At 45.7% G+C, this 13745-nt stretch overlaps 1 long non-coding RNA gene across 1 annotated transcript; it reads right to left on the bottom strand.

Moving 5' to 3' along the window:
• Window positions 1–10402: 10402 nt before the first annotated feature.
• LOC311443215 lies at window positions 10403–13417 on the bottom strand. The gene is made up of 3 exons (XR_014697125.1): window positions 12896–13417; window positions 12073–12155; window positions 10403–11664 (listed from the first exon to the last, which is right to left on the bottom strand). It is a non-coding gene; the product is annotated as an uncharacterized lncRNA (long non-coding RNA).
• Window positions 13418–13745: the final 328 nt, after the last annotated feature.

The following is a 13745-nucleotide window of genomic DNA, read 5'->3' as shown; positions in this document are numbered from 1 at the left end:
GGATCACATTTGTGGTTATTGCATCGTATCAAGTATGATTATTAAAACAAGCAGGGATGTTATACCGGTAAAGCTTCAGTGCCTGGGGGACACACCACGCTTCCCACTCAGCCATGGGATACTGTGAAGGTATCATTTCCCCTAAAAAAAATAAATGGTTGCTCTGGACTTGACTGCCTATCATCTAAAAACCCAATAACTGCAACGGGACCACCTGAGAGCTGGGTAAATCCAGAGTTTTGCTAAGGATGTGGAATTACCACAGCTCCAGAGCTGGGCTAACACGTCTTGAAATTAAGTGTGTAAATGACTGCACGGTGTTGCTGTGAAGCTGGATGCTGCTCTCCCCCAAAAAAATACTGTCTGCAGGGAAGAGCTGAGGATGACATGTATCCCCTTATGTTTTTAATTCGATTTTGAACTAAACATGAAGCCTACAAAGAGAAGCCAGGAAAAATTAGCCTATCTGAATAAAGAGAAATGTGCAAGCTAAAAAAAGTATCCACCTCCAGGAAAAAAACCCAAGTTAAGCAACAGCCTGATGCTTTGTGAAGTTATTTCCCCTTCAGTCATGGACTTTTGGTCCTAGCCGAGCAGCTTTGCTCAAGTCTCAGCTGGGGTTCATCCAGTGCTCATCTCCAAATTAAAGGGCTCTTGAGGGCTGGGTTGCAGACCATGCCATAACCTTTTGCTTTTGGGGGCTTTATTGCTTCACGGCAATAACCTTTCCAAGGATTAACCTCGACGCTATGCAGAAGCCCGTCTGCACAAGCGCGGCCGATGCTTTCTATTACGTGGGAGCCTCGTGGCAAAAACAGGCTGCTGCGTGCTGACGCCAGACCCAACAGGTCTTCAGCCAGGGCTGTGCTGCCTGGGGATGGGCGGTGTTTTTACGCAATGCAAAAATCCCAGCAAAAATCAGGACTCCGGCATGCTACGCGCTGTATGATTATCTGGCAAAAGGCTTCCCTGCCACAGTTTATAGTGCAAGATCCCAGCTGCAGAAACGTATGTACTAAACCAATGAGGCTGTGCGTGCTTGGAGGCACAAACACATATTTTGGGGGATTGGGATCCTCCTCCTGACAGGGAGGTGCTTCAGCCCTACCCAAGGCTGAGATCTCTCCAGCCAAGAGCTTGAAGTTGAAAAAATGTGATGAGTTTGCACTTAATTCGCCCTAGGCAAGCCCAGCAGGTGAGAAGCCTGGGCTTTGGATACCTGAATCCTGCAGGAATCCCACACAAAGTGACCATCAGGGCCTGCACATCTCTCCCTTGGCTTACAGAGAGGGACCCATGGGTGTGAGCAGCCCTGAGCATTGAACACTGCAATGGGTCGTGACAAAATTGGGGGGCAAGAAGAAGAAAACCTTTTTTCTTTTAGATAAAGAAACCATCAAATCAATCGTTTCTGACCCTCGCAGAGAGTTATTGAAGATGAGATACGCAAACAACAACAAAAAATGTTTTCAATCTGGACTGTCAAGTATGGAAGGATATTTGTGGTAACAGAGAAATTTGCCACCCACTGCTGTTGCTTTGGTGTACTGTTTCTGCGGTTGCTCTTTATTCAGAGTTGGTCACCGAAAGAAACTAACACAAAAAACAAATTCCAAACTACAAAGTGGGATTTCCAGATAATGCATTATTTCTTAGTGGAAGAAAGGAAACCTTTTTTGGAACACTTTTTTTCTCTGCTTCATTGGCCTTTCATATTTTCCAGCATTTTTGCAGGATCCTCTATCACTCGCAGCTATTACTGAGCATTCCCCAATCTTTTTCGCTTCCCTCACACATGTCCACGTAGCAGGATCACGTCGTTCGGTGGCCTAAAGCACAACAAAAACAAAAGCAGAGATTGTTGCTAGCGATAAAGAAACCTCAACGACTTGTGTCAAAGCTTGGTTCAGCAACCAAAAATTTGGACTCTGGCTTACACAAACTAGCCAAAAGCCTCCTGAATTTGTGAAATTCAGCTGGAGTTTCTGGAACTCTAGAAAGAAGCAGGGAGGGTCGGATTTTGCTTCTTTTTTCTGGAATTTTCCACAGCCCCAAGAACAGGCATGGTGTTTTGGGAAGAGGTGGAGGGGCTGCGCAGCCACAGTTTGGGGAGCTGATGTGAGCCCGTGCATGGTGGTGGCAGGAGATCTTTTTACCCTGACTGTTGACTTGAACCCTTTATTTGGCCCTAAACAGAGGAGTAAACATAAAGGTTTGCTGCAGTTTGGGGGCTCTGGTGTTGTCTGATTTGTGCTTCTGGGGCAGGAACCCTGAACAGGATGCAAAGCCACGGTGCTGCTTTCCAGAGGTGGCACAGTCCCATGCCTCCAACCCTCAACCACAGGCTCCGTCTGTTCTGTACCTGAAAAATTCTCATCCTGCCCCCATAGGAGAAGGAAAGAGGCAAAACTGGAGTGTCAGAGCTCAGCAGGCATCTCCATTTCTGCACAGGGAGCACCAGCCACCCCCTGATCCCACCTGAATGCCTTCGAGGAGAGGGCTGCGAATTCCGAGCTCTGCTCCCTCCCTCCCACGCCACCGCAGATTCCTCATGCCCCACCATGCGTGAGCATCCTGCAGATCTTCCCTTGGCCCCTTTTCTCCCCCAAAAGGAGGATGCTAAACCTATGGCCTCATCCTCAGCGCACCCAGACTGCGCGCTGGCTCGGGGAGGTCAAATTATTTCTCGGTGAGAATTAGGAGGCTTGTAAGAGAGCACTCACATATGCTGCGAGCAAAATTTCCTTCCAGAGGGTTGCATGAGGTTTCTGACCACTGTATCTGTGTGTTCTTGAAGATGACGTATCGTGTTACTAATTCCCCTAATTGCATGTCTGGGCTAAAAACAGACTGAGTTTTCCTAAGAAGTTACATTCTTAATAACATTACTTAAAACACTGTGGTAAATTCAAGTAAATTTTTAACTGATGCACGTACATTATAAATCAGGATATACATGCAGATAATGTTTACCTTAAGCTTGTTTATCCGACCCCGCCGCTCATTTGTTCTGTGTTTTGCCAAAATGCAGCGATACAAGATAGAGTGGCTGGAAGGGATTCAAGCCTTCCTTCTTCAAGCTCCTACTGCGTGGAGCACTTCCAGGAGTGCAATGCCCCAAAGGAACTGCACACCGTGCCCTTCTCCCTGGACCCCTCGAGCAGCAATATGGACAACTAGATGCAGCCCAAATGTTGCCCCGTGGGGATGCAGATTTGCTCCCATCTGAAGAACGACAAGTAGCAAAGAAATTCAGCGTGGTGATGGCTTAAGAGTGGCTTTAAATGATGTGCATGACTGCGCAGTATCTTGGGGATAGATAGTCTTATCTGGACATATTTGGATGTTTTAGTGATATTATTGTTTTAGCTTAAAACTTTGTCACATTTGAATGATCCCCTGCAGATCCACAGGCAGGATCTGAGTGTGAGGGGTGGGCATCAGCCCCACAACCCTGGGGTGCTGAGATGTGGGGACAGACAGGATGGTGCAGAGTCTAGAGGAGGACTTGGCCTTGGCAGTGGAGCACATGGGGTGAGGAGACACTTGACATCGAAGTGAAGCAATCTGGAAGGTGGAGTCTTCGAGGGGAAGGCCCTTGATTTTCCAAATCCCTTTCTGCTCATTCTTTTTTTTTTTTTTTCCAGCAGTGAATCTCAGTCCTGCAATTTCCACGAGGTCAGGAAATGACACACATGTGCATTGTTGTCACCTCCAGAACGAATGGGGAGGCCGCTCTTGGCCGCCACCCAGCAGCAGTGAACACGCACTTTTGGGAAGAGCATTATCTCACCACGCAGCGGCCCCTTGCAGAGGAAAGCGAGTTGCTTTTCTGCTTTTAATGCTGGCATTGTCACTGGAGCAGCAGGAAAGCACTGGTAAGCACTTGTCCTGGAGAAACTCTCCTTTGTACACACAGAAAGTGGAAAGAAACACTGCTTAAGGGGCAGCCAGCCCAGGGTGGTATTTTCGAATATTATCTCCCCACTTTTCCATACCTCATCAGCATCACTGTGGCACGTCCTACCACTCAGGTGGCCACCTCCAGTGTGAATTCTGAATGGCAGCTGCCATCCTCTCCTTCCAATGATGGCCAAGCCAAAGGATCAGCAGAGTAAATCACAAAGCAGCAAACATTTGCACGTCCTCCTGAACACAAGATCAGGGGACCTGGATGGTTGTGGTTTCCTCCAGCAGAGCTCCCTGTGATGCTCCAAGTCCAGTTGAGCCATCCTTCCCTGCCCTGCCTGCTCCTCCAGGCACTGCACAAGCAGCCAGAAGTGCCATGAAGGCTGCAGTGGATGCTCCTAAACGGGGTGATTCTTGGCAGTGAGTTTCTTCTCCCAAATCCCCCTCCCTGCTCTGCCGGACTCTGTGGTCAGAGCCAACCTTCATTTTAAGCACTAGCAAAACACATTTATCCAGGATTATTGGTTTTATTTCTCTTGGACAGCTGAGGAGGCGGCAGAGGAGGGAAGGAAAATACTTGAGTTTTACATGTTTAAAGTGTCACGTCAGATGTGATATCTCTACCAGAGCCCCCGCCATGCCAGATTAAGACAAATGTTGTAAGACACAGGCAGAAAGGTGCTTCCATCACTGCCCAGCAGCACACAGGTTTTCCTCTCCTGGGTGTCAAACACTTCAACCTGAACACAGAAATGTTTTTTACAATCTTTCAAGAGCTGAAACATATCTTGCATTTCCAGAGGCCAGCCCTAAAACCAACAGCAACACTTCCTACCATTTTCCTTCTCTTTCCATTTACCTCAAACTTTTTTCAGATTCTTAGCAGCTAAAATGCATTGATTTTCCAGAGAACACTGCAGCTTGAGGGATTAGCTAAGGTAGCATCTCTGGCAGTGATGCTCAGCAAGGAGAGGAGCCCATTTTCACCCCAAAACACACAGCCAGAGCAGCTGTGGGGACACGTTTGAACCTCACTGTGCTGCAAGTGATGGATTTCCTGTTGGTTGGGACAAATGAGCTGGAGAAAATAAAAACAACCAAAGAAAAAAAAAAATGGCTGGCTGGCCAGAAATCAAGCACAGTGTGCTTTTTAAGGATAGCAAAGCTGAGTGGTGAATAAAATTGGAGCCTGATCTGATTTTTTTTTTTTTTTTTTCTGGAGCCAAACGTGTTCAGATGCAAGCTGTGCCCAGGGAATGTTTCTTATCTGGGCAGGGAGAAGGGGATGAGCTGCCCACCACAAGAGGGGCTGGATGTTGGCAGCCCCTGCTCCCATCCACAGCTTTGCACGGAGGCAGATGGAGAGGAAACCTCAGGGAGGTTTCTTTTATACCATGTCCAAGAGAGATGCTTTGCAGACGGAGCCAGCTTGTGTTGGCACACCAAAAAGTGCCCTCGGAGGTGTTTTCCTGCTCTCCTCAATTGCTCAGCACGAGGGAGGTTTTTCTGCGGGCTGCATTAATGCATACTCGGATGTTGACAGTTCATTTCCAGCCTCAGATGGTCAAAACCAAGGAATTCCTCCCAGCCTCGGTTTGCATTTTGTGGGCAGCTTTGCAGCCAGGGAGGATTTCCCCCACTGTGAGCCCTCTCCCGCTTCAGCTCGCTGGTGGAGGACCTCATAAGCAGTGAAAGGCACAAATCCCATATGCCCTTAATTAACCATATGCATAATTAATAAATTATGTACCCCTTTTCCTCAGCTTCATCTCTTTGTTTTGTCTGACAGTCTCCGTTTCTAAAATAAGAGGTGCTGAACCCTGATATAAAGCCCCCTGGTTGCACTTTCTGATTTATTTCCCTTCCAGCAGCCCTGCTTCCTTCACCGCTCCAGTTTTGCCTAAATTCACCCCATTCTTCCATCATAAGTGTGGGAATCGAGCTCCTCCAAACCTTCAGCTAGGTCTGAACCCTTCCCTCTGCCATTTGAAGGTTTTGTTTCTTTTCTTCCCTGCCCCACTTTGATATTTCCTGATTTGGTTTGTGATATTTAAGGTCTTCCTAAAAAGCACACCGCATTAACTTGCCAGCCCTGCTAATCCCGAGACCCTCAGCCTTCCTAGAGGTACATCGGAGAACCCCATTTTGAAGGAACTTTAAGCAATATTTAATAAAAGGACACATTTTCCTCTAAGCAATAGCAGTGGGCTCCCAGCAGACCAGTTCTGCAGAGAGAGCTCAGATGTTTTATCAGACCCAATCTGGTAGACGCGGGACAAAACTTGAATGGCTTTGAGGTTCAGAGTCCTTTCAAACTCCTTCTTTTTTTCAAGTCAAGGCAGGCAAAAAGAGCCATTTGTTAGAAAAACAGTGTCAGGGAAGTTACATATGACATTTGCCAATGTTACATCATCAAAGCAAAATCTCTGACAGATCTGTAAACAATAACTTTTCACATAAATGTCTACAGAGCCTCGAGTATGTGCCTTTCAGCGCAGCATTTTTACATTGTGCATTTATGGAGAAGGGAAAACGCATGTGACGGGATGAGGTCTCCTCACACCAACACTCCTTTTAAACCAGCACGGCTTTTTGTAGAAAACCCAAAACTGGGAGACGCCAGAATGTTCCGTATGGTTTTTGAATTTGCGTCATAAAATCGAAACCGTGGGTGGAGGCTCTCCTTTAAAATCAGGATAAAACACCACAGCCTGGGGCAGGTTTTATTGTCAGCTGAGCATTTGCATACTCCCCAGTTCCAGGTCTTGGGCAATAAGGCAGGATCGGGGTGAGAAAGGCCAAAATAGGGTAAAGAAATGGCCTGGGAATAGCACTTCTTAGAATCTGGGGTAATCCATGAGATATCTGAGGAGTGTCAAGGACGGAGTTGCAACACAGGGCTAGGAAGCAGGGCTGGAGGGTGCAATTTAAAGCCACCCAGCACCTCTCCTAGGGCTGTCCTGATCCTCCAAGGATCAGGTACAATGTATTTTGAATTAACAGGAGCTTACTTTATAGCAGGAGTATGCCAGCATGCAGTGTGCACGCACCTTTCATCTATTTGATATTTATGTTTTCCTAGCCCTCTGCTTTTGCTACCCATTTTGTGTGTTCCCATTTCATTTAAAAATTAGTTAAGCAAAATACTTCCAGTCCGAGTTTTTATAACAGAGCAAATACCTAAATGCACTGCATGTGAACCTGTGTTGTAATTAAATGGTGCTGAAAACAAAACACTAGGGCATCCTTATCAACCTTGTTGCTGTTTTTCCTGGTGTTAAAGGACTCATCGTCTCTCAGCCTAGTCCTAAGAGGAGCTGAGATTTTATTCCATCGCTTTTATTTCTTTTTCTTTTTTTTTTTTTTTTTCTTTTTTTTTTCTTGTCCAGGGTCAAGCAATTTCAAGCTTCCACCGATTTGCAGAAACATTAAAAGGATGTGATGCCTCGCAGGGTGGGGTCCAGCATCTCCTGAATGATTTTCCGTGGACTGAAGAGACCATATGAGAAATTCTGCTAAACTGCTGCTGAACTGACAGGGCCTACACAACAGCAGATTTTCACTTCATCTATATTTATAGCAAAATGGAAACAAAATGTGCTTTAAAATAAACAATAGTAGTTCCAGAGTCGGGCTGATTTTCTTGCTTTGGTAAGCTCCCAACCAAAGCTTCTCACACTACAGGCAATGATGAAAAGGTAAAGACAGGAGAGTGAAATCCCAGCACAATCAAAAGGCAGTGGGAGAGTTGCCACTGATTAGAACAGGGCCAATTTTTACCCCAAAACCTTTAAAAATGGAGGCAAAGATCAGTTGGTAGCTGCAAAAGCAAGTGAAGCTCATGGCTGCGATCTCTGCTCTTCCCTTTCCCATCCTAACTGGTGGCACAGTCACTGGAAAACCCAGCAATAAAACCCCCACCAGCAGTCTTAGACACTGCAAAAACTTAAAACACTAAAAAAAAATAGATTATAGGAGGAAACTTTATGTTGAGATGAACTACATATTCACAGAGGTTACAGCCCTATACTTTCATCCTTATGCCATTTGCAGGAGCTTAAAAAGAAGGGCTTTGCCCCAGTCCTCACTAGCTAAAGAACATCTTTACTGATTAAATCAACATTCTCTGAGGAGCCGCCTACGTAGGATGCGTTAAGCACCACCAGCTTAATTCTGCTCCTGCTCAGGACTGATGGTCATCTCAGACCAATAAACAAAAGTTCAGCTTTCCTTCCCCCTCATTCTGCTTGCGAATGAAACACTTGACGTCGTTGTGTTATTTTTTGTTCTTTTCCCCCCCCGTCATACAAGGAAGGTGGTAAAACATGTGTGACCACAAGCTGTGTCATCGGGAGCTGTTTGCTTTGCGTGCGTTTTGGTTGCAGCAACACACCGAGCATCCCGAGGGCAAGAGAGAGGCCAGCGCTTGAACCCGGATGAACCGAGAGCAAGGAGGTGCTGGCTCCATGGAGATGTCCCCGCTGGCCACCAGCAGGATGTGGCAGGCGTCATATGGAGCTGTCCCGGTACAGGGCTCTTTCCTGGCCACCCAAATTCAGCTGCTACCCTGGGAGGAGTGTGGGGCTGGTGTGATTGCGCATGAGGTCAGGCCACGGAGCATCCCCAAGGCCAACGGGACACTTCTCTCTAAGCTAAGCACAACATGGCGTGTGAGCTGGGATAGATTTTTGGAAGAGATTTTGGTGGCTTCTCGACATCAGAAACATTTGAAGAAGCAGATCTTCTCCAAAAACCCTCAATAGCAGGAAGAACCCAGATCATCTCTTTGTTGTCCAATGTTGTTTGGCCCTAGCAAGCCTCTCTCCTTGTTCCCACCAGGAGGCAGAAACTTCCATGGGTAAGACCCTCAATGGATAGATGGAAAGCCAAAGGAAAAATAATTTGAAAAATAAAATAATAATAAAAATAAAGGAAAATGGCACTTTCATGAGGGTAAAACCACCCTTTGTCAGAGGGCTGGGTGCTGGCCACCTGTAGCACCTTCGGAAGGAGGGGCAGGGGGGATGATGCCCAGCCCCAGGGATGGGCGCTGCAGGGATCCATCTGCCCTGTTTCTTCACAATATCCCCCTCTTACTCATCCGTCTGATGTTTTAGTGCGTCCTGGACTTTCCAGTGTGACTTAAACTGGGGTGTAGACAGGGGTACGGGGCGCAGAATCCCCGGCGCATCCCCAGACGTCACTGCCCGGTTGTGCCACGCTGGCGAGCGCAGGGGCTGGGGAGCTTTGGGGAAATGTGACTCAGGCCACCTGCCCTCGGTTGCGCGCTTGTTGCTTGAGGTCATACAACAAGAAATGAGCACAGCCGCTGGCCGGAGGAGGGTTTTGCTCACAGGAGAGCCGGCCCCAGCCGTTCGGGCTGCTCGGGCTCCCTGCCCAACGCAGCCGCAGCCACGGCCCCCGCACGCCCCCGGTCCGAGCCCCGCAGCCCCGTTACCCGAGTGAGTGATGAGCCTGGGCTCCCCACTGGCCAGCCAAGCTGCGGGGCATGCTAAATTCAGAGATGCATTTATTATGGTTAAAAAATGTGGGAAATAGGAAGGGTTGCGATTTCCCAAATTACTTTTCTTCTTGCTAACAGCAGCTGGCAGCAAATATATTTAAAATGTAAATATTTAAATACTTACTTGCAAGCACAATTACCTTTTTTTTGTTCATGACTTGATCCATTCAGAAGCTATAAATACCTACTCAGGAAGCAAATGTCTATGCTGCTTTTTGGGGAGCAATTTGAAAACCCTCATCGGCAGACTGGCTTAATAATTAGTGGTGAGGACGTGCACGAGATGTGCGTACGGGCAGGTTTTTCCCTGTGCATTTAAAAAGAGACAACTCACATCTCTGTGAAATAAAGTGCTTTGTTTTGTGACGCAGAAAGCTATCGTGGTGTCCAAAAAGGACAATGCTTGTTTATAGCTCACAGATTAGCACCGTGAGGTTCGTTTAGCCTTTAGGTTTCCCCTCGACTTCTTCTGCCTGTGAAATAATCCCACTGAACGCCTGAGAAACGAACGCGCTTCAGCCTTTTTATTTATTTTGATGAGCAGAAAGCAAGGAAAAGTTCCTGCCTGCTATCAAGGCGGAGAAATTGCTGTCGCTTCTTTTCCCCGTGCTGGCTGTAAAATGTACAGAAATGTAAAGCCATAAAATTTTTATGAGGGGTTGTTTTTATAATGTTTACCAACCTCGTGCCTCTATGACGCTTTCCAGAAGATAGCATTTTAATAGGGCTTCTTTCATTCGACCGAGATAACCATGAGGGAAAAGCCCGGGCTCTTTTTTGCAGCACGGCAGAGCGAGCAGGCTGCTCCTGCTCTCTCTTCGTTTTGCAGAGCTTTCTCCCCATTTCCCCCTCTGCCCCTTTTGCTTCAGAACACCCCCTTGGTAAAAGACAGACGTAAAATATAACCTTTGCATCTGATCAACATTTAAAAAGCTTAAGAGGGGAAATAAATGCTCGAAAAATATTACGTAGGAAAGCAGCTAGATAGTTTTATTAGTTTTGCTGCAAATTTAAGCAAAGCACGAAACAAGATGAGCTTGATCTTGAGAGTTCCTTTGAGCAGTGATTTTTTAAAGAATCCCGTTATTAGCAATGTCTTGCTGTATTTTTCTAAATGTAGCAAATTTATCTCTCGCTGCCACTCCAAAGGGCGGTTCACTGCTAGGCTCCAGGGGCAGAGAATATCTCCTTTTCATGAAAGAACTGTTTATTAGTCCAAGGTTCATCCCCTGATTTATCGATTCGGATTTCCAAAGCACGATGGGCTGGGTGCACAGCAAACCAGTGTGCCTGTCGTATGTTCCCAGCTGACGTGTTTACAATATTTTTGATTTACACCTTCCAGGTGTTCTTTTGGAAAATATCACTGCCTTTGGTTTACACATTTTTACAATATATTTGTGGTCATCAGCGAGCTTCCACATTTGTTACAGAGGATGTGCCAAGAAGGAGGATTTTTTCTTCAACTTGCTGGCGAGATACAGATTTTTGGCTTTTAGGAAAACAGAGAATTGATTGACTGAATTAGTGAAATCCCCAAAGTAGGTATTTGAGAGGGGCTGAGGTTATTTGCTCGGAGAACAGCAGCGAGCTGGGTGTCAGGCTCATGCGTCTGCTGCGCCGATCTCAGTCGCGCTGCGAAGCAGCCCATTTTCACCCTAAAACAGGGGGAAATGGCTCCTGCAGTTCTGCGTCTTCATGGTTTTTTTGAAATCAAAAAGTGCCAGCACACAGAAAAATTATGGTACATAGATTAAAAGTAATTTGTATATGTGATGATTTGCAGTGCAAGGTTTTTCATGTAACCAGATAAAATGAACCAGATATGCTGGGTTCTGTGGTTGCTGAAATGGTGCAAATAAAGTCATTCTCCTTGCTTCTTTTTGTTTCTGTTTTCTTTTCTTTCTTTTCATTTTTTTTTTTTTCACAGTATGTTTAACATAGAATTTTAACAGTGGATTATCACCACTTTTATTTCAGGTCAGAAGCCAGGTTTTGTTGCTAGAAGGCTCAGAAAGAAAAACTATGATTAAATAGGTGGCACGAAGTAACTTCAAAATTTGTGGGGTTTCTTTTATTTTTGTTTTGTTTTGTTTTCAGGTGGAAAAATAATTTCTGAGGCTCACTTTGCATTTGCTAGAATGCCATGACTCTGTCCTTTAGCACTCCGATCACTCCTCTTTCGGTGTAGCCAGTAAATAACACACGTTTTGTTACTGCATGCCTTTTACCTGCATCGTGGTAAAAAAATCATTAATATTTCACACGTATAGTTCAGCAATATCCTCAAAACCAACAGGTTTTATGAGAGAATGACTCTGAGTCTCCAGTATTTTTTCCAGATAAATTTGCTTGAGAGTCTCCAGGACTTTTGCCTGCAAAGGAAGGTGACTCAGAGGTTTTGTCTGCTACCCTCATCGGTTTTGTTAATGAAGCACTTCATTAATTTAAATTTATTCTCATACTCGTGGAACACCATTAGCTGGGTGTTGGGTTTGGGGCTCTGTGCACAAATCCGGCTTGCTTTGATCAGAAGGGTGGATAAGGTGTAGAAGCTGTTGGGGTGAACCACGCCGTGGCTGCTGCACCACAGCCAGGCGAGGAACCATGGGCAATGCAGCACGAGCATCGCTCCCTACCTTAAGGTGCCTGACAGAGCCCTCCAGGGCAGTTTTGCTCTGCCAGTATTAATGGCACATTATCAGTCTCTTCCCTGCATGGGCTAGAAAGAAGGAAATAAGAATATTGATTATTTCAGGGGAACGCATCTCTCTGTTATGTGTGGTGCTAGTAAAAACTGCGCATCGTGCAGTGGGGAAGAAGCCTACCAGTGCAGATTAAATTTACCTTTATTTACCCTGATATCGCAGACACCAGTGCTTCAAAAGTTCAAACTGCAGCTTTTTATGTGCTCACTGCATCTGATGGGCACAAGCACCAAACGCCAGCCAAGCTGTAGCTCCTCAAGCGCTTTTCTCCGGGCTGCCCTGCTCGAGCAGTTTATCTCAATAAGCACAAAAGCTCGTGATTCACTTTATGGTAAACGCTGGATTACACTTTCCGAGGCAGCTTTGCTTGGTGTTAGCAAGTAAATCCAGAAAGCAAGCAAATGCATGATAGCGGTTATTTTGCTGATTTAAAAAATATTAAGCAAATACATAACTTGGCTCGAAAGCCAGCAATGTAAAGCAAAAATATTTGACAGTTGTCAATGCCTGTTAAATGGGCAGGCAGATTAGCAGCCTTACTTTTTAACATATAAACATCTGAAACCCGTTTCCTGTCTAAAAAAAAAAAAAACCTAGGTGGATGACCTCAGGCAGAATTTTTTTTTATTAACAAATGTGAATTGTACATCATCGTGAAAAAAAAATGGGCCACTCTTGGTGGTCTCGATACATTCTGTATATGGGAGAGTGAGAGAGAGAAAGGGGAGAAAAAAAATACAAAAATAAACTTTACCTTCTCACTTTCAGGGTGGGCAATGCCATTCCAGCTTTGGGGTCCTCGGCTCTGGGAAGTGTTAGTGCTGTCACTGCAGCCCCGGTCCCGCAGTACGCGCTGCAACAGCGCTCCGAGGAAAAACATTCCCTGAATTCCTCCTCGTTAGTCCTATCTTTGCTTCGGATTCATGCGTTGCAGGTTCATGTCGCTACTGTCAAATTGCACAGGACATGGCTAATCTAAACCAGTGCCGACCCATAGTCCGACTCAGCAGCAAGGAAAAACATTGACAAATTTGCTGTTTAAAATGCTTTCTACTCTTTCCAGTGTTTTTTTTTTTTTTCTTTAAAAAAAAAAAAGCTATAAATACACACCACCAGCTGCAACATGTTGCCGAAACCAGCTTTATAGATCTAGCATATTCTGACATAACACGTTTTACTGGCTTTGGGTTAAAATTTGATATTGGAAGTTAACATTCCGATATTTCTGTCCTTAATGGCAAGGAGGGCGGCTGGCTCCCGCAGGCTGCTTGGTGCTGTCCCCGCTGGGGATGGACACGCTGGTCAGCACAGCAGCTTGTAAAAGGCACAGTGCAAGGGGAACACATGCTCACACATCCATTTAGTCCTTGTGTCATGAAAAAGAAAATAAATAAAAAGAGAGATATCTTTTAGAGCAGTGTATTATTCATATTAATGCACTGATTTAATGCAACGTCCTTGGCAAACCACATAACCATTTAATTCCCCCCCCTTTTTTTTTTCCCAGAACTGTAAGAATGCATTGGGCTGGGGCACATTCAGGACACTTGGTTTCCTCCAGGATTTCTGTCATAGGGTTGGAGAGCTTCATATCAAAGCAAAAT

The sequence above is a fragment of the Aythya ferina genome (genome assembly GCF_964211825.1).
Source record: "Aythya ferina genome assembly, chromosome: 12".
Classification (NCBI taxonomy): Eukaryota; Metazoa; Chordata; class Aves; order Anseriformes; family Anatidae; genus Aythya; species Aythya ferina.
The sequence above is the reverse complement of the archived record's forward strand: the minus strand, read 5'-3'. Positions and strand labels throughout refer to the sequence as shown.